Raw genomic sequence first — 20,137 nt, forward strand, 5'->3', positions numbered from 1 at the left:
ATGAAACCTGGCGTGCGCATAACATCCTTTTTATGCCTGCTACTGGGATGAAAATTCTGCCGCGAACAGAGCAGAGGGGGGCAGCCGATCTCCTCGGACAAGACAGACAGTTAAGAGCTGTCAGTGGGTCGGGCAGTTTTACTGGATTAAACCACCCCTCCCTTCCCCCCCCTTGGAAATTCACACCTCTGACACCCTCTTTTCCAGCTGCTCAAACTTCTCGACCGAGAGAAGGGGCCCCTGCGTTGGGAAGGATTTGTAACCGATGCGTTCGCTGAAGGTGGACATCTCTCAACGCATCGCCTGCGGCTTTTGTCCTTTCCCGGCCAATAAGGGGAAGAGGACGATGGGCAAAGAAGGAAGACAGGCAGCCGCAGCTGGGCTCCGAAGGGAACCCTGAGCATTGCAGCTGAGGCTGGGGTGTCTTTTTCAAGGCGCTCTGCAACAGAGCGCAAGTCCCCTTCTAACTCCTTCCCGCAGTCCGGCGACATCTGTAACCGCCCCTCCCCTGCCACCAGAGGCAACCGGACTTGCTTGTTGTTGTGTTTTTTCTCGTCTGAAGACGTTTCGCTTCTCATCCGAGAAGCTTCTTCAGTTCTGACGGGATGGTTGGGAGTGGAAGTCCCCGCTACTGCTCCGGGCGAACCAGTCCGAACCGGCTGAATACCATCTCTGACCCAAACCTACAAATGCACCCGTTCAAAATAGCCAATATGGGAACATACCTCCTGCGACGTCACTTCCGGGCCTCCTGATGGATGGAGTTTGTGAAGGGGCTGTAGTTTTTCTCTCGTTCTCCTGCAACACAAAAGACCACACGCAAAAGTTAAGTACCACACAGACAAGCTCTGAGTCTCTCTAGCATGGACACATGTGGTGACGGTAAGCTAAGCCGCAGGAATCCAGATTTCCTCTGTGCCCATCCTGCTAGCCAAAAGTTGCATTCCCACAACATAATGAACCCCGGATAGCTCAGACCTGTTAATGGATTAATTTAGTTTCCGCTTGACTATACAATTTTATCGAGGACATGCCAATTTCTCAGACCATTGTGGATTCTGTCCGTGTTTCAAGGAGAAGATGGAAACAGTCTACAGAATAAAATTTATTTTTGGATATAAAACTTCTCACACGGCCCTGGAGGTTGGGACTGGAAGAAGCATCTTGAAAATGCAGATAAAAATGACGTGACCCGTCAAAACCGCGCTCGACTAAGCCGCGCCCGATTAAACCGCGTCACTGACATCATCAACAGGGCGACAACAGCCAGCGCGGAGAAAGAAGGGCGCTTTAAATAGCACTTTGAAAGCAAGCGGATTCAACTTAAGGTAAGGGTTAGCTTTAGGGTTAGCTTTAGGGTTAGGTTTAGGGTTAGGTTAAGGGTTAGGGTTAGGTTTAGGGTTAGGTTAAGGGTTAGGGTTAGGTTTAGGGTTAGGTTAAGGGTTTAGGATTAGGTTTAGGTTAGGTTAAGGGTTAGGGTTAGGGTTAGGGTTAGGGTTAGGGTTAGGGTTAGGTTAAGGGTTAGATTTAGGGTTAGGTTTAGGATTAGGTTTAGGGGGGTTAGGTTAGGTTTAGGGGTTAATTTTAGGTTTAGGGTTTACAGTGTGCTTCTGTCTCCACGCTGTTGTCGCCCTGTTGATGACGTCAGCTACGCGGTTTAGTCGGACGCGGTTTAGTCGAGCGCGGTTTGTGGTGGAACCTAAAAATGAAACCAGATTTTTTTCTCTCTCTTGGGTTTAATGGAAAAGAATTGGATGGTGGGGAAAGGGGGGGGTGAAACTTTGTTATTGTATATGTGGACTGCAGCAAGTATGCGCAAAAATGGAAGGACAGTTCGATTCCTAACATGGACGGATGGTGGCAGAAGTTGATGGCGTTGGCCGAGTTGGCAAAATCGTCCACTTTGATAAAAGGAAAGAACACAAGTACTTTTGTTTCCACAGGGAAACCGCCTCTGAACTTCATGCTTGAAGTGGGAAAGAGGGAAATTTTGACTTTGGGTTTTACCGATTAGATTGATAGTAAAAGGTTCCCTCGGACATACTGCATGTGCTAGTCGTTTCCGACTCTAGGGGGCGGTGCTCATCTCCGTTTCAAAGCCGAAGAGCCAGCACTGTACGCAGACGTCTCCGTGGTCATGTGGCTGGCATGACTAAACGCCGAAGACACACGGAACGCTGTTCCTTTCCCACCAAAGGTGGTTCCTGTTTTTCTACTTGCATTTTTTACGTGCTTTCGAACTGCTAGGTTGGCAGAAGCTGGGACAAGTTACAGGAGCTCATTCCGTTAGGCGGTGCTAGGGATTCGAACTGTGGATCTTTCTGATCGACAAGCTCAGCGTCTTAGCCACTGAGCCACCTTCAGAAATAGAATTAGAATTCTTTATTGGCCCAATGTGATTAGACACTCAAGGAATTTGTTTCCGGTGCATAAGCTCTCAGGGTACATACAAGCAATAAATGATAAATCATGAACATAGTCATTGTGAAGATATAATAAATGTGTTTCTGTTGTTGTTGTTCTTTTAAAAGCAATACTTTTAATCACAGTTATATGACTGTGGAATGTTGCAAATTGGGTGCCTTGACATCTCCATGGTCATGTGGCTGGCATGACTAAACGCCGAAGGTGCACGGAACGCTGTTACCTTCCCACCAAAGGTGTTTCCTATTTTTCTACTTGCATTCGTAATTTCAAACTGCTAGGTTGGCAGAAGCTGGGACAAGTAACGGGTGCTCACTCCATTAAGCGGCGCTAGGGATTCGAACCGCCAAACTGCTGACCTTTCTGATGGACAATCTCAATGTCTTAGCCACTCAGCCACCATGTCCCTCTTGATAGATCTTTATAGAAATGGCTTGTTCATATTATTATCAAAAAGCAAAAAGTTGTGATTTGACGTCAATGCCTTATTTTACTGAAACAGAGAGTCAGAGGTTGATGCTGCTGCTTATTTTTCTCTTTTATCCTTCCTCACTTCTTCCTTTCCCCCCCCCCACAACCCTGCCTTACTATTTACCTTGTATTTTGTATTTTATAATATTTATCAGTCAATTAAAAAAATGTTGACTGAGGACTGCAGGAAGCATCCAGAGAACTGCCTGCATGGGAAGGCTCTGGACAGTGGTGAAATTCAATTTTTTTTTACTACAGGTTCTGTGGGCATGGTTTGGTGGGTGTGGCAGGGGGAGGCTACTGCAAAATCTCCATTCCCTCCCCACTCCAGGGGAAGGATACTGCAAAATCCCCATTCCCTCCCCACTCCACAGAAAGAATACTGCAAAATCTCCATTCCCTCCCACTCCAGGGAAAGGATACTGCAAAATCTCCATTCCCTCCCCACTCCAGAGAAAGAATATTGCAAAATTTCCATTCCCTCCCCACTCCAGGGAAAGGAGACTGCAAAATCTCCATTCCCTCCCCACTCCAGTGAAAGGATATTGCAAAATCTCCATTCCCTCCCCACTCCAGGGAAAGGATACTGCAAAATCTCCATTCCCTCCCCACTCCAGGGGAAGAATATTATAAAATTTCCATTCCCTCCCCACTCCAGGGGAAGAATACTGCAAAATCTCCATTCCCACCCCACTCCAGGGGAAGGATACTGCAAAATCTTCATTCTCTCCTCACTCCAGAGAAAGAATACTGCAAAATCTCCATTCCTTCCCCACTCCAGGGGAAGGATACTGCAAAATCTCCATTCCTTCCCCACTCCAGGGTAAGGATATGGTAAAATCTCCATTCCATCTCCATTCCAGGGAAAGGAGAATGCAAAATCCCCATTCCCTCCCCACCTGGGAAAGGATAATGCAAAATCTCCATTCCCTCCCCACTCCGGGGAAAGGATACTGCAAAATCTCCATTCTTTCCTCACTCCAGGGAAAAGAGACTGCAAAATCTCCATTCCCTCCCCACTCCAGGGAAAGGATACTGCAAAATCTCCATTCCCTCCCCACTCCAGAGAAAGGATACTGCAAAATCTCCATTCCCTCCCCACTCCAGGGGAAGGATACTGCAAAATCCCCATTCCCTCCTCACTCCAGAGAAAGAATACTGCAAAATCTCCATTCCCTCCCCACTCCAGAGAAAGAATACTGCAAAATCTCCAATCCCTCCCCACTCCAGGGGAAGCATACTGCAAAATCTCCATTCCCTCCCCACTCCAGAGAAAGAATACTGCAAAATCTCCATTCCCTCCACACTCCAGAGAAATACTGCAAAATCTCCATTCCCTCCCCACTCCAGGGGAAGGATACTGCAAAATCTCCATTCCCATCTCACTCCAGGGAAAGGATACTGCAAAATCTCCATTCCCTCCCCACTCCAGGGAAAGGATACTGCAAAATCTCCATTCCCTCCCCACTCCAGAGAAATACTGCAACATCTCCATTCCCTCCCCACTCCAGGGAAAGGATACTGCAAAATCTCCATTCCCTCCACACTCTGGTGCCAGCCAGAGGTGGTATTTGCTGGTTCTCCAAACTACTCAAAATTTCCGCAACCAGTTCTTCAGAACCTGTCAGAACCTGCTGGATTTCACCCTGCGCTCTGGCAGCCGTCCAGCTTAGGAGTCAACTTGGGAGGTTGTGCATTTGTGCGTGTGTGTGAGTGTGTGCTCACTTCGCTGTGGCTCCTAATGCCAGCACACACGCATGGATGGACAAAAATGGGGAGTGTGTAGGGGGAATCCTGCCGTTGGGCCCTGTGAAACACAGCCTCTTTCGAAGCCTCTGACCTGCCTTCGATTTCCGAGCCCGGCTGAAATACAAAACTCATCCATTTCCCCTGGGGGTCTCGGATGCCTGGCGGAGTTCCATAAATATGAAATGGTGCAATTGTTGATGTGACAGCTTTGCCTACATTTTTGTTCCTGTGGTTTGAAGGCCTGGATTTGTCTCCCCTGCCATCTAGTGTACAATTTGGCCATTTGTGTTGGGGGGGGATGAGAGAGGGGATAGGGGGAAATAAAGTTTTTCTAACCTCGCTTTTACAATAAGGGGAAGCCTTGTTTTTTGAAAAAGATACTCCTTCTTGTGGGAAGTTATCATCCAGCCCTCTCCCCAAAAATGAAATATCCTAGGAAATATTGAAAAGGCAGAATATTTCTCTGGATGTGAAAAGAAAGAAACATGTTTTTAAAAGACAGAATAGTTGCCTGTAGCTTCCTGCCCATCCACACTTTGTCAATAGGCCATTGAGAAGGCCAGGCTAGCCCACTTTACATAATAAAGACTTCCCCACTGCAGCTGTAGGGGGAAGGGATATTACTCAACTCTCCACATGGCATCTGAGAACTCATCTATACCTGGATTCAAAACACAGCCTAGAGAGTAGCCCCCTGCATGGCACCATGGGAGTCTGGCAACCAATCAGAATACATTTCTTACACAGGAACAGGAAACAGAGGGACTAAACAGGGTCTAAAAAGCCTAGCAAGCCCCTCCCTCAGCCCTTCTCTTCTTCTCCACCAACATTGAAGCATGTGATCCACCTTTTCTGTTCAGGGCTCAAGCCATGTGGCCCTGTCCACCAATAAACATCTTTCCAAGCAGCCTCCATGTCTCCAGTGTCTTCTTCCCCACTTGGAGCTGAACCCAGAAGGACATTTCTTTCAACATTCTCTTTTCACCACAAGCAAATCGGGCCAAATTCCTAGAAAGCTAAGTGGGATTGGGTCGGATCGGAATTTGGATGGGAGATGAAAGTTTCTATGGGAAGCAGGAGAAGGGAGGCGTGTTGTGAGCATGAAGGGCGGAAAGTTCTAGATGAGAGAGATCTGATAGGAGAGCTGCAAAAAAAATGGAGAGCAAGATTGTACATAATACATGTTCTGAAGAATAGGACAGGACAGGACAGAACCAGACAGGACAGAACAGAACAAAAAAATATGAATTGGAATAGGATGGATGGTAAATATGGAATGGAATTGGACAGAACAGAATGGAACAGAACAGAATGGATGGAATGGAACAAACAGAACAGAACAGAACAGAAAATATGAAATGGAATGAAATGGATTGGGGTGGAAAATATGGAATGGAATAGAAATATGGAATGGAGTGGAAGGGAGGGGAACAGAACAGAACAGAAAATATGGATTGGGATGGGATGGTAAATATGGAATTGAACAGAACAGAATGGAATAGAACAGAATGGATGGAATGGAACGAACAGAACAGAACAGAAAATATGAAGTGGAATGAAATGGATTGGGGCGGAAAATATGGAATGGAATGGAATAGAAATATGGAGTGGAGTGGAATGGAATTGAACAGAACAGAAAATATGGATTGGGATGGGATGGAAAATATGGAATGGAATGGAATTGAACAGAATAGAATGGAACTGAATGGAGCAGAAAAGAGCAGAGCACAACAGAATGGATGCCATGGAACAAACAGAACAGAACAGAAAATACGAAGTGGATTGGGATGTAAAATATGGAATGGAATAGAAATAGGGAAGGGAAGGGAAGGGAACAGAACAGGTTTATTGGCCAAGTATGATTGGATGCAGGAGGAATTTGTCTCCTTGATCTCTTGAAATGTGGTCAAAGACAACAAGGACATCAGAATTAAAAGGAGCAGAGAAAATGCCGAGTGGAATTCAGTGTCTAAAGCAGCCTCATTCTCGTATCATGTCACAGTCCCCAAATTTAGGACAGCTTTATCCTTAGCTGGATTTCATGATCTCCCCACAGCTGTCCTGGAACGGAAATATAGGAAAACCCCATATGAAATCTGATAGCGCCCTTGTGCCATAGAACCCATTTTTCTATATTGCCAGTTATACAGGGACATTCCCCACCAGTGGATTAGTCCTCTTTCATTTAAATTTCTGGGGCAGCCTGATAGATTTTACCTGCCCTTTACCTGTTACCTAATAAAAATAATTTAATTCCGCTACAAGTAGCAACATTTTGCTGCATAAGGTGTAAGCTTCTCCCACAATGAGTTGCCAAAAGAAGCCAACATGGGTTTGTCAAAAAGCAGATCGTGCCAAACAAATCATATTTCATTCTTTGACCAAGCAACTAAATTAGTGGAATTTACTGAAATGCCATGGACATATATACCTGGATTTCAGCAAGGCATTCGACAAAGGAGACCACAACTTTCTTCTTAACAAACTAAAAATTGGCCAAGTTTTCCATCTCTCATGCTGGGGGGTCAAACAGTACGCCCCTCAGACAGGGTTCGCAATTTGGGAGTCCTCCTGGACGCCCAGCTGACTTTCGAACACCACTTGTTGGCTGTGACCAGGGGGGCATTTGCCCAGGTTCGCCTGGTGCACCAGTTGCGTCCCTACCTGAACGGGAGGCCCTCACAATAGTCACTCGTGCCCTTGTGACCTCTAGACTGGACTACTGCAACGTGCTCTACATGGGGCAGCCCTTGAAGAGCATTCGGAGACTTCAGCTTGTCCAGAATGCAGCCGCGCGAGCGATCGTGGGTGCACCTCGGTTCACCCACGTAACACCTATCCTCCGCGAGCTGCACTGGCTGCCTATTGGTCTTCGGATACGCTTCAAGGCGCTAGTCGTCACTTATAAAGCCCTTCATGGTATTGGACCTGGGTACTTGAGAGACTGCCTGCTGCCAATCACCTCCAACAGACCGATTAGATCCCACAGATTAGGCCTCCTCCGAATTCCATCCGCCGGCCAGTGTCGACTGGCGACTACCGGAGGAGAGCCTTCTCTGTGGCTGCTCCGACCCTCTGGAACGAGCTCCCCGTGGAGATTCGAACCCTCACCACCCTCCAGGCCTTCCGCAAAGCCCTTAAAATCTGGCTGTTCGACAGGCCTGGGGCTAAAGAGCTGTTGCCCCCCTCCTCGAATGGTATGGTTGTTGTGTGTTTTAAATTATGTATTGCTATGTTCGTCTTTTATCCCTGTCTGTACCCCCTTCCCTGACTGAATTGTGAGCCGCCCTGAGTCCCCTTCGGGGAAAAGGGCGGCATATAAATGTAATAAATCCAATCCAATCCAAAAAAACATGTGGCATAAACAGCATTGCCATCAAATGGATTTGTAACTGGTTTGGCACTGCAACCAAACAAGGCAGATAGACTTCAACGGATAATTAGAACTACAGGAAAAAAAAAACTAATTACCAATCTGTCTTCCCTTGAGGACTTGTATACTGCAGGAGTCAAAAAGAGGGCTGTGAAAATATCTACAGACCCCTCATCCTGGACATAAATTGTTTCAACTCCTATCCTCAAGATGACGCTATAGAGCACCGCACACCAAGACGACTAAACACAAGGACAGTTCCCCCCCATCCATTTCACCACTCTGCTAAACCACAAATTCCCACAACACTGTCAAACTATTTAGTAAGGCTGTATACCATTCTTCTTCTCATCTTTCCCATTACTTATCTCTTTATTTTCTTTTTTTTTTCTCCTTTAAAGTTTTTTTTCCATTTTTTCATTTTCAGACACTCACATATATTGTGCATAGCCGGCGCCATACAACATTAAACAATAATCGCAGCAATTCCTCTTGTCAACAATACCCCCGAAAAATACAAACCCAATATACCTCCTCCACTCTCCATACCTCTTTCTTCCCCCTCCAACTTTCTATCTTCCCTCCATCATCCCCCTCTACCCTACTTCCCCTCCCCCTACCACTCCTCTCTCCGATCCACTCCCTCCCTTCCTTCTCACCCTCCCTCCCATCCTCTCTCCCCCCCCTCTACCCATCTTTCTTCTATCCCACTCCTCCTCCCTTGTGCATTTCACTATATGTCAATGTACTTCAACTATCCTATTTTTACAGAGAAATTAAAGAAAACAGTATACATGTGAAGTCACATTACATTGAAATCTAACACATCGTATCTAACCTAGTATATATCCCTCCCTCCCCTCACCCTCTCCCCAACCCCCCACCTCCTCCCCCCCCCGACTTCCCAGAGCGTACACGGTATAGATTTTTAACAAACACAGTCTAAAATATATTGAGAAAAAAAAAAAATATATCTATATAAAAGATTAATAACATCTCTACATTGATCTTAGCTTCTTCTTGTTGCTAAACTAACTTTAAACAATTTAAATCACTCCTGATCTTAAGCATAGGCTATCTGGAATTTCTTAGTCCCGTATTTGTTTTGTGTATAGTCAATCACTTATCTCTTTATTTTCTTATGACTATAACTTGGCTGATTGTGTCTTGCGATTTATATTGTTTTATTTAGTTTCCAAGTATGATTTATGTTGATTGCTTATTTAGCATCCTGTGGCTATCGGTAAGTGTTGTTGTATCTTATGATTTAGGATGAATATATATTTTAGGATGACCAAGATTCATCACTTCTTGCTTGTATGTAGAGCTTATGCACCGGAGACAAATTCCCTGGTGTGTCCAATCACACTTGGCCCAAAAAAGAACTCTAATGTTCTAAGTTTTGGTCACCACAATCTAAAAAAATATGTTGAGATTTTGGAAAAAGTGCAGAGAAGAGCAACTAAGATGATTAAGGGCCTGGAGACTAAAACATATGATGAATGGTTACAGGAATTGGGTATGTCTAAAGGCTGCTCCGGCCCTCTGGAATGATCCTACCTGAACCGGGAGGCTCTCACAACAGTCACTCGGGCCCTTGTGACCTCTAGGCTGGAGTACTGCAATGTGCTCTACATGGGGCTGCCCTTGAAGAGTATTCGGCGACTTCAGCTAGTCCAGAATGCGGCCGCGCGAGCGATTGTGGGTGCACCACGTTTCACCCACATAACACCTATCCTCCGCAAGCTGCACTGGCTACCTGTCGATCTCCGGGTGCGCTTCAAGGTGCTACTTGTCACCCATAAAGCCCTACATGGTAGTGGATCTGGGTACTTGAGAGACCGCCTACTGCCAATTACCTCCACGCGACCTATTAGATCTCATCGATTAGGCCTCCTCCGAGTTCCATCTGCCGGTCAATGCCGACTGGCAACTACGCGGAGGAGAGCCTTCTCGGTGGTAGCTCCGACCCTATGGAATGATCTCCCCGTGGAGATTCGTACCCTCACCACCCTCCAGACCTTCCGCACAGCCCTCAGAATCTGGCTATCCCGTCAGGCCTGGGGCTAAGACTGTAACCCGCCCGAATGGTATGAATGTTGTGTTTTTTAATTATGTATTGTCTTATATGTTAAAAGTTTGTCTCCCCCTCCCCTTTTGGTTGTGAGCCACCCTGAGTCCCCCCAGGGAAAAGGGCGGCATACAAATAAACTTCAAATCAAAATCAAAATCTCCCCGTGGAGATTCGGACCCTCACCACCCTTCAGGCTTTCTGCAAAGCCGTCAAGACCTGGCTGTTCCGGCAGGCCTGGGGCTGATGAGTTCCCAGCCCCACTTGAATTGCTGATTGGTGTAGTTTTTAATTTGTCTTTGTATCCTGTTTTGTCTCGTTCGTTTTTGTATTACCCCCTTCCCCATGTTTGTTCGCCGCCCTAAGTCCCCCCCCCGGGAATAGGGCGGCATACAAGTATATAAACACAATACAATACAATACAAAGGTTCCCCTCGCACATATGGTCTAGTTGTTCCCGACTCTAGGGGGCGGTGCATCTTCATTTCAAAGCTGAAGAGCCAGCACTGTCCAAAGACATCTCCGTGGTCATGTGGCCAGCATGACTAAACACCGAAGGGGCACAGAACACTGTTACCTTCCCACCAAAGATGGTTCCTATTTTTCTACTTGCATTTTTTACGTGCTTTCGAACTGCTAGGTTGGCAGAAGCTGGGACAAGTCACGGGAGCTCACTCCGTTATGCGGCGCTAGGGATTCGAACCTGATTTAGTGCAATATAAAAAATGCAAATAATTTTTCTGCAGACCAGAAAAATTTTCTCGAGGACCGCCAGTGGATGGTGGCCACGGACCACTGGGGTTCGCTCCATTATCTAACAAACACCACACCTATAACCCAGAAGCCTTGACTCTTAACTTTTCCAAGTTCAAAAGCATGGTGAATGCAAACTTTGACCTGTCAGTTAAAAAGTTGTTTGTATCATTAAAAGCTCTGCTGTTGTGTTTTTCTTTTAAGACAAAAGATGTTAATGTATGAGTTGTTTTTTCTAAACTAAAACTTCAGTATTCAGGTTAAATGGCCGTGTTGGCCCTTTGCGATAAATAAATGGTTTTGGGGTTGCAATTTGGGCCCTCCGTCTCTAAACGGTTCATCATCGCTGCGCTATATCGTTTTGGACAATTGTTTTGTCCAATCTCTTCTTGAAAATCTCCAGTGATGGAGTATCCACAACTTCTGGAGGCAAGCTGTTTCCACTAATTTATTCTTCCCACCATCTGTTCTGACCCAGGCTTCCTTAGAAAGCAAGAAGCAAAATCTTGGTCCCAACAAAACTCTTTTATTTACACGACTGTGAATCCCTTTCATTCAAAGTCAGCAAGGCTTTACCAAACTTTCTTTCAGAGGAATGTTTATCCACACGAACCTTATCTCGTTTAGAACGTTGCCAGGTAACTAGTTTCCAAACACAGGGCAAAGCAAAACTTGGCACAGAGTCTCTTACAATCACAAACAGAACTTTCCAGACCGAAGGAGCAAATTGTTTCCGGCAAAAGCCCACTCCTCATTCGTTCCTCTTTCGTTTTCTCCGGGAGGGGCCGATCACACTAATTTCATTTCTGCTTCCTGCTCTTCCCAACGCAGGACCCTCACCCAGCCCTCCATTTCGGCTTCTGCTTTTTTTAAAAATGGGGAGCTCCGCTGTGCTCCAAAAGATGGACTTGGTCGGTGTGTGTCTGTGGTGTGTGTGTGTGTGTGTGTGTGTGTGTGTGTGTGTGTGTGTTGGACGGTGTTGTACGACAAACAGAAACGGAGGTTCTGGGTCTTCTCTCTGATGGGATCTCGTGTCTCCCAGGATGAAGCATAAGGGTCTTTCCACGGACAGAGAATTTTGCTTCTTGCCAACCCAAATGTACATGAGAGGAGAGGAGATTTCTCCATGTGCCAAATTTTCTTTATGTGCAGTTGACATTGTCTTGAGTTGACCCTGCTTTCTTAGTTCTTGTCTTCTGGCAGCTCTGAGCATGCGCACACCGGGAACAGGCTCCAGCTGTTCCTCTGCCTCACTGCTGTTTAACTCCTCTCTGCCTCCGATGCAGAGCCCTCGTCTGAGCTTTCCTCAACCCCCAGGACTGGCCCATCTTCCTCCCCAACCTCCTCACTGTCTGACTCTGCTGCCTGCTCCGCTGGCCGCCGGCGGGCCACCACACCTTCCGGAAAGTTCTCCTTAGTTCTAGGTCACGTCTCGATTCATTTCCACCCATCGCTCCTCCCTCCTGCCCCCCGTGCGCAGAATAAACATTGGGAAAGAAAACAGAATGCTTAAGGATGGGTAGAGGGTGTCAGGCAACAATCTACGAGGCCCTCTTGGCTGTTTAATGTATTTATGATATACGTGGAAAGATGCTGAGGGTGACAGAAGACAGATTTGAATGTGGGTGTAGCGGACACCACGCGGTTGATGAGAGCGGAAAGATTTGCAGCCCATGTTTCAGATCCTACAATGCTAAGAGGAGCAAGGACCTGAATATGAATGGGAAAGGAAGCTTGGAAGATTCTCAAAAAGAGAGGGGGAGGGAAGACAATTTTGACTTGGTAGTATGGAGGTCATTAAAACACGGCTGCCGGCCAGATAGTAAACAGGGAGATGCTTACAGGAGTGGGATGGATATAAATTAATTTTAGCGAGTCTGTCTTTTCTCTTAATCCTCTTCTCCAATTTCTTTTGATTACCGTCCTTTACCAAGAGTTGCATAATATGTGTTACCTCAAAAGGATCGTGTGATGGCTAGGTGTTCTGACCCCCCTTCTCCGTCCAGGAATGAAAGCCAAAAGCCACGTAACTCAAAAGGTTTCTTTTAATCAGTCCAAGCTCTTGTTGGCTGCAAGCCCAAATAAACAAAGATAATTAGCTCTGGCAGAAAGTCCTATAACTCACACCAAAATGCAAACCCGGCTTCTCTTATCTCAAACCACTTATCCAAGTTGGCTTCTCTCGGTTTGTGAATGCGAACAAGAACAATTACTAGAACGGGAACGGAACGTTGACTTCTGCTGGTGGCACCAGCAGTCTCTATACTCAGGAGAGGATCCCAATGAGCAAGAGCTGCTCGCAATCATCTCCTGTAAGTACTCAGTTGTTCCCGTCGAGTAACCCTTCGACGGGGTGCATCCTGCAACAACTGCCAAGCGTTTCCCTGAACACTCCCTCTGATCCAATGCTCTGCCGCCACCTGGTGGCCAACGGCTCCTGCTGGGCCACAACAGCTAGGCAACTGGTAATAATGGAAAGGATGTAATCCAGTGGTGCTTTAAGACCACACCTGTCAAATGTTGGAACGCTGTCTATCCTGTCCTCATTTCCCGATCACTGGCTAAGATGCTGAGCTTGTCGATCAGAAAGGTCGGCAGTTCAGCGGTTCGAATCCCTAGCGCCGCATAACGGAGTGAGCTCAGTTTCCTTGTCCCAGCTTCTGCCAACCTAGCAGTTCGAAAAGACGTAAAAAATGCAAGTAGAAAAATAGGAACCACCTTTGGTGGGAAGGTAACAGTGTTCCATGCACCGTCAGCGTTGAGTCATGCTGGCCACATGACCACAGAGACGTCTTTGGACAGCGCTGGCTCTTCGGCTTTGAAACGGAGATGAGCACCGCCCCCTAGAGTCGGGAACGACTAGCACACATCTGCGAGGGGAACCTTTACCTTTTAAATTCAGCCAACCTTCAATCTCCTAACCTTGTTTTCCCCTTCAGGGTCTTACGCACATTTTCAACTATTGATACTGGTAGCCCTCGACTTACCACAATTCATTTAATGACCGGTCAAAGTAGCAACGTCCCAGAAAAAAGGTGACTTATGACCATTTTTCACAGTTACGACCTTTGCAGCATCCCCATGATCGTGGGATCAAAATTCAGAAGCTGGGCAACTGGTTCCTATTTATGACCGTGGCAGTCTTTTGCAGCCGTCTCCCCAGCAAAGTCAATGGGAAAACCGGATCCACTTAACAATCGGGCTACGGTGGCGCAGTGGTTAGAGTGCAGTACTGCAGGCTACTTCTGCTGATCACTGGCTGCCAGCAGTTTGGCAGATCGAATCCCACCAGGCTCAAGGTTGACTTGGCCTTCCATCCTTCCGAGGTGGGTAAAAGGAGGACCCAGATTGTTGGGGTGGGGGGGATGACTCTATAACCCGCTTAGAGAGGGCTGTAAAGCACTGCGAAGCGGTATATAAGTGCTAAGCGCTCTTGCTAATAACTTATCAACTGCAGTGATTTGCTTAATAGCCGAGGCCAGAGAAGTATTAAAATGGAGCAAAACGCACTTAATGAATGTCTCCCTTAACGACAGAAAATTTGGCCTCGATTGTGGTCGTAAGTCGAGGATTATTACCTGTACTGATTTCTTCCTCTCGTGCCCAATGCTGTACTGTAATTGTTCTTAAAAACACTGAAACTGCAGATTGTGCATTTCCGAGTGTAAAGCGACACATTCCTAGGAAATGTCGAAGTTACTCAGAAGTTATGTCTCTCTGGTTTTTAAGCTACATTCAGCAGTGGGAATGCAGTGGAGGGTTTCCTGATTAAATGGAGGGAGGTATGCAGTGGAGTACCCCAAGGGTCTGTTTTAGGCCTAGGACTCTTCAACATCTTCATCAATGACTTGGACGAGGGGATAGATGAGGAACTCATCAAATTTGCAGATGACACCAGGCTGGCAGGAATAGCCAACACTCCGGAAGACAGGCTTAAGATGCAGAAGGATCTTGACAAATTTGAACATTGGGCACAATCTAATAAAATGAAATTCAATGGTGAAAAGAGTAAGGTTCTACATTTAGGCAGAAAAACAAAATGCACAGGTACAGTACAGGTCAGTGTTTCTCAACCTTGGCAACTTGAAGATGTCCGGACTTCACTCCCAGAATTCCCCAGCCAGCGAATGCTGGCTGGGGAATTCTGGGAGTTGAAGTCAGGACATCTTCAAGTTGTCAAGGTTGAGAAACACTGGTATAGGTGGTACCTGCTCAATAGGAGTAACGGTGAGAGGGATCTTGGAGCCCTAGTGGACAATCATTTAAATATGAGCCAGCCGTGTGCCAAAAAATCCAACGCAGTTCTAGGGCATAAACAGAGGGATAGAATCAACATCATGTGAATTGTTAATACCACTTTATAATGCCTTGGTAAGGCCACAATGGGAATACTGCATTCAGTTTTGGTCGCCACGATGTAGAAAAGATGTGGAGACTCTAGAAAGAGTGCAGAGAAGAGCAACCAAGAGGATTAGGGGAGGATTGGAGGCTAAAACCTATGAAGAACGGTTGCAGGAACTGGGTAGGTCTAGTTTGATGAAAAGAAGGACTAGGGGAGACATGATAGCAGTGTTCCAATATCCCAGGGGTTGCCACAAAGAAGAGGGAGTCAAACTATTCTCCAAAGCACCTGAGGGCAGGACAAGAAGCAATGGGTGGAAACTCATCAAGGGAGAAGCAACTTAGAACTAAGGAGAAATTTCCTGACAGTGAGAACAATTAACCAGTGGAACAACTTGCCTCCAGAGGTTGTGAGCGCTCCAACACTGGAGGTTTTGTCTGAAGTGATGTAAGGTTTCCTGCCTAAGCAGGGGGTTGGACTAGAAGACCGCCTGTTTGACGGCATCATTTCCTAAAGTTTTCCTCCTCTTTTACAAATGGCTGGTACCAGCTGACTCTAAGCCAGGATCTCCAGACAATCATCTATTTTTAAATAACCTGAATCATCCAGTCAATCTACTCTTCTCAGTTGCTATCAGAGCAAAGGAGAAGAAAGAGCATTATTAAACCGCATGTGATCGTGGTCTGAACAGAAACTGTGTTTGCTGAAGGCACCGTCCTAAACTCATCTTTACCATTTACAAAGATTGCCTCTGTCGTTTGTTGCTCTCCATAAGCCAAAGTGGCCTGCCTATTATTGTCCCTTTTTTGTTTAAAAGACAAGATTGCAAAAATAATAATAATAACAATGTTTGTTTACAGCCCCCAAAAGCTGTAACTCTGTAAGACTGTTATCTTCAGGAACATCATAAATGATGCACAACTTCCTTCACTTCAAGATGCCCAGGAGGCAGGGATGAAAATCCAGAATTGACACCTTCTTCACACAGCTCCTTAAAAAAAATTAGCTACTGTGCTACAAACAAGAAGATCCGTGATTTCTAAATTAAAATATCCAGCCTGTTTTCCTCAACTCCTACTTAAGAAGCGAGATGATCAGGTAGAACATGAAAAGAAGGACCAGGGGTGACATGATAGCAGTCTTCCAATATCTCAGGGGCTGCCACAAAGAAGAGGGAGTCAAACTATTCCCCAAAGCACCTGAGGGCAGGACAGGAAACAACAGATGGAAACTAATCAAGGAGAGAAGCAACCTAGAACTAAGGAGAAATTTACTGACAGTTAGAGCAATTAATCAGTGGAACAGAATTTGCCTCCGGAAGTTGTGAATGCTCCAACACTGGAAGTCTTTGAGATGTTGGATAGCCATTTCTCTGAAGTGGCATAGGGTTTCCTGCCTAAGCAGGGGGTTGGACTAGAAGACCTCCAAGGTCCCTCCATCTATTCTATTTTCTACTCTACTCTACTCTACTCTACTCTACTCTACTCTACTCTTACATTCTGTTCTGTTCTGTTCTCTTCTCTATTCTACTCTACTCTATTCTACATTCTATTCTATTCTATTCTATTCTACTCTACATTCTATTCAATTCTACTCTAATCTACTCTATTCTACTCTACATTCTTCTATCTCCTATCCTATTCTACCCTACTCTACTCTACTATTCTACATTCTACTCTATTCTATTTCATTCTATTCTATTCTATCCTACTCTATTCTATTCTATATTCTACCCTACTCTACATTCTACTCTATTCTATTTCATTCTATTCTATTCTATTCTATTCTATCATGAGCCAATTTGACCAAAAGATTTTTGCTAAGAGTTTTGGCTTGTCCTTGAGGAGGCTGTGACGGTTGTGTATGTCACTTTTTTCAGTGCTGTTGTAACTGAACAAACGACTGTAAGCCAAGGAGTAACTGCACCTTCCTCTTGGTGGAAATGTACTGCTATAAAGGGGTTTAAGCTACTTGAAAAGCAGCCGTGCTCCATGGCTATCAACCCCCATCCTTTCTGTTCTGCAGGAACGTGTGTTTATTACATTTTTTAACACCCCGGTTATAGAATGAGAATGTCTCTTTGATAGCTCCGAGGAAGCGTTTTTCCTCACTGCTCTTACCAGTGAGAAAATGTGGGCTACTGGTTACCCAGCCGTATCCCTGCCCAGAAGGGCCTCCTGAAGGATATCAATCTGATAACATCTGACAGCGTATATATTTATTTCCACCGCCTGGTTTTGCACAGTAATTGAACAGACGTCTGTGAGTGGTACAGATGTCGTTTCCCATCAGAGAAAGGCTGGGATGAAAGAGCCAGCTATTTTGTTTTTCCTTTTGATTTATATCCCGCCTTCCCTGACAAACAGTCCAGGTGGGTATATAATATTTCCCTTTCCAGATTTATCCTTAATCTTCGGGGATACGTCCAAAGTAGCCCAGGGGGGGGGGAGAGGGGGGGGAGGTCAGCTTCGCATCGAAATGAAGTAATAAAAGCTACCTGCAGTCCGACACTTGGACACCAAATACACCGACGAAGCACAGCACTCCATGGGGCACCGGCGGTGCAGGATCCCCCAAAATGTATCCATCCGATTAAAGAATCAGAAGGGACCCTTCACAGGCCCAGAGATTTAGACCAGGACTTGGCCACCGTAAACACTCAAAGAGATTTGGACCCGTTTCCCAAAGAAAAAAACACCGGGAACCACAAAGATCCTAACCGGAAACCCCCTGTTAAATTCTGGAGCTGACCGGAAGTTCAATTCCCCCACCATAGAGTCTCCTCCTAGCGCGGCGTCCTTTTTCCTCTATCTGTCCTAACCGTAATCCAATCAATTATGGAGCCGACTGGAAAACCTACTCCATGCTTCCCCCCCCCCCCCGCTAACTGGAAGCTCCTTTTAATTGTGGCACCAACTGGCCACAGGGAGCCGCAGCACAGGGATGAAAGAGCCACATGCAGCTCCAGAGCCACAGGTTCCCCATCCCTGATTTAGACACACTGCATACACAGGTTAGTCCTCTATTTAGATCACAATTGGGGCCAAAATTTCAATCGCTAAGCAAGGCAGTTTGTTACCAGAGTTCTGCCTCGTTTTACAACCCTCCCTGGCCGCAGTCGCTAAGTGAATCCCTGCTGTCGTGAAATTAATCACCCGTCGGTTAAGTGACTCTGGATTCCCCACTGAACCTGCTTGTCAGAGGTTCCCAAAAGGTGATCCCGTGATCCCAGGACCCCCGTCATAAATACATGCCAATGGCCAAGCATCCAAATTTTGGCCACAAGGATGTTGCAATAGCAACAGCGCTCAAAGACTTATATACCGCTTCACGAGGCTTGGCAGCCCTCTCTAAGCGGTTTACAGAGCCGGCCTATGGCCCCCAACAATCTGGGTCCTCATTTTAACGACCTCAGAAGGACAAAAGGCTGAGTCAACCTTGAGCCGGTCAGGTTCGAACTGCTGGCAGTCGGCAGAATTAGCCTGCAATGCCGCATTCTAAACCCAGCTCTTGAAATGGTCGTAAGTATCAAAAACGGTCTTCCTTTTTTCAGTGTCATGGTAACTTCAAGCGGTCACTAAATGAATGGTTATAAGTTGAGGACTACTAATAGGGGATCAGACCAAGGTTGGCGCGATGCAGCAACTAAAGAGGCTCGCTGTTCCTTTCAACAGCCAAAGTTGGCTGGACGTAAATCTACTCCTCGTTGGAAAAGATCCACAGTCTGCAAAGGTCCAGTGACACATTTATGATCGGGGTAGATAGAGGTAGTCCTTGACTTATGACCAGTCCCTCGAAGTTACAACAGACCTCCCCCGGGCTACTTATAATCCAGGTGTGAACTTTCAGGTGGCCACCCCCACCTGCCCACGGTCACATGATTGCATTTTGAGTGCCTAACAATTAAGGCACCCAATTTGCAACATTCCACAGTCACATAACTGCGATTAAAAGTATTGCTTTTTTAAAAAAAACCCAGAAACACATTTATTATATCTTCACAATGACTACGTTCATGATTTATCATTTATTGCTTGTATGGACCCTGAGAGCTTATGCACCGGAAACAAATTCCTTGAGTGTCTAATCACATTTGGCCAATAAATAATTCTAAGGGAATGGAGATTTTGCAGTATCCTTCCCCTGGAGTGGGATGGGAATGGAGATTTTGCAGTATCCTTTCCCTGGAGTGGGGAGGGAATGGAGATTTTGCAGTATCCTTCCCCTGGAGTGGGGAGGGAATGGAGATTTTGCAGTATCCTTGCCCTGGAGTGGGATGGGAATGGGGATTTTGCACTATCCTTCCCCTGGAGTGAGGAGAGAATGGAGATTTTGCAGTATCCTTCCCCTGGAGTGGGATGGGAATGGAGATTTTGCAGTATCCTTCCCCTGGAGTGAGGAGAGAGAGAATGGAGATTTTGCAATATCCTTCCCCTGGAATGAGATGGGAATGGGTTTTTACAGTATCCTTCCCCGGAGTAGGAGGGAATGGAGATTTTGCAGCATCCTTCCCCTGCAAGGCCCAGCAAGCCATGCCCACAGACCTGTAGTAAAAAAAAATTGAATTTCACCACTGTCCAGAGCCTTCCCATGCAGGCAGTTCTCTGGATGCTTCCTGTAGTCCTCAGTCAACATTTTTTTAATTGACTGAAAAATATTATAAATACAAATACAAGGTAAATAGTAAGGCAGGGGGGTTGGGGGGGGAAGGAAGAAGTGAGGAAGGATAAAAGGGAAAAATAAGCAGCAGCATCAACCTCTGACTCTCTGTTTCAGTAAAATAAGGCATTGACGTCAAATCACAACTTTTTGCTTTTGATAATAATATGAACAAGCCATTTCTATAAAGATCTATCAACAGGGACGTGGTGGCTGAGTGGCTAAGACATTGAGTTTTATCGATCAGAAATGTTGGCAGCTTGGCGGTTCGAATCCCTAGCACTGCATAATGGAG

General features: G+C 46.0%; 1 protein-coding gene across 1 annotated transcript in view; it reads right to left on the reverse strand.

The window, feature by feature from the left end:
- The window catches only part of TSPAN9 (tetraspanin 9), a 126,608-nt gene that overhangs the window by 93,070 nt on the left and 13,401 nt on the right, over window positions 1-20,137 (reverse strand). Inside the window, exon 2 of the mRNA XM_032221547.1 lies at window positions 726-798. The gene's annotated coding sequence lies outside the window, so the exon portion shown is untranslated. The remainder of the gene's footprint in view (window positions 1-725; window positions 799-20,137) is intronic.

This window comes from Thamnophis elegans, chromosome 7, assembly GCF_009769535.1.
Source record: "Thamnophis elegans isolate rThaEle1 chromosome 7, rThaEle1.pri, whole genome shotgun sequence".
Taxonomy (NCBI): Eukaryota; Metazoa; Chordata; class Lepidosauria; order Squamata; family Colubridae; genus Thamnophis; species Thamnophis elegans.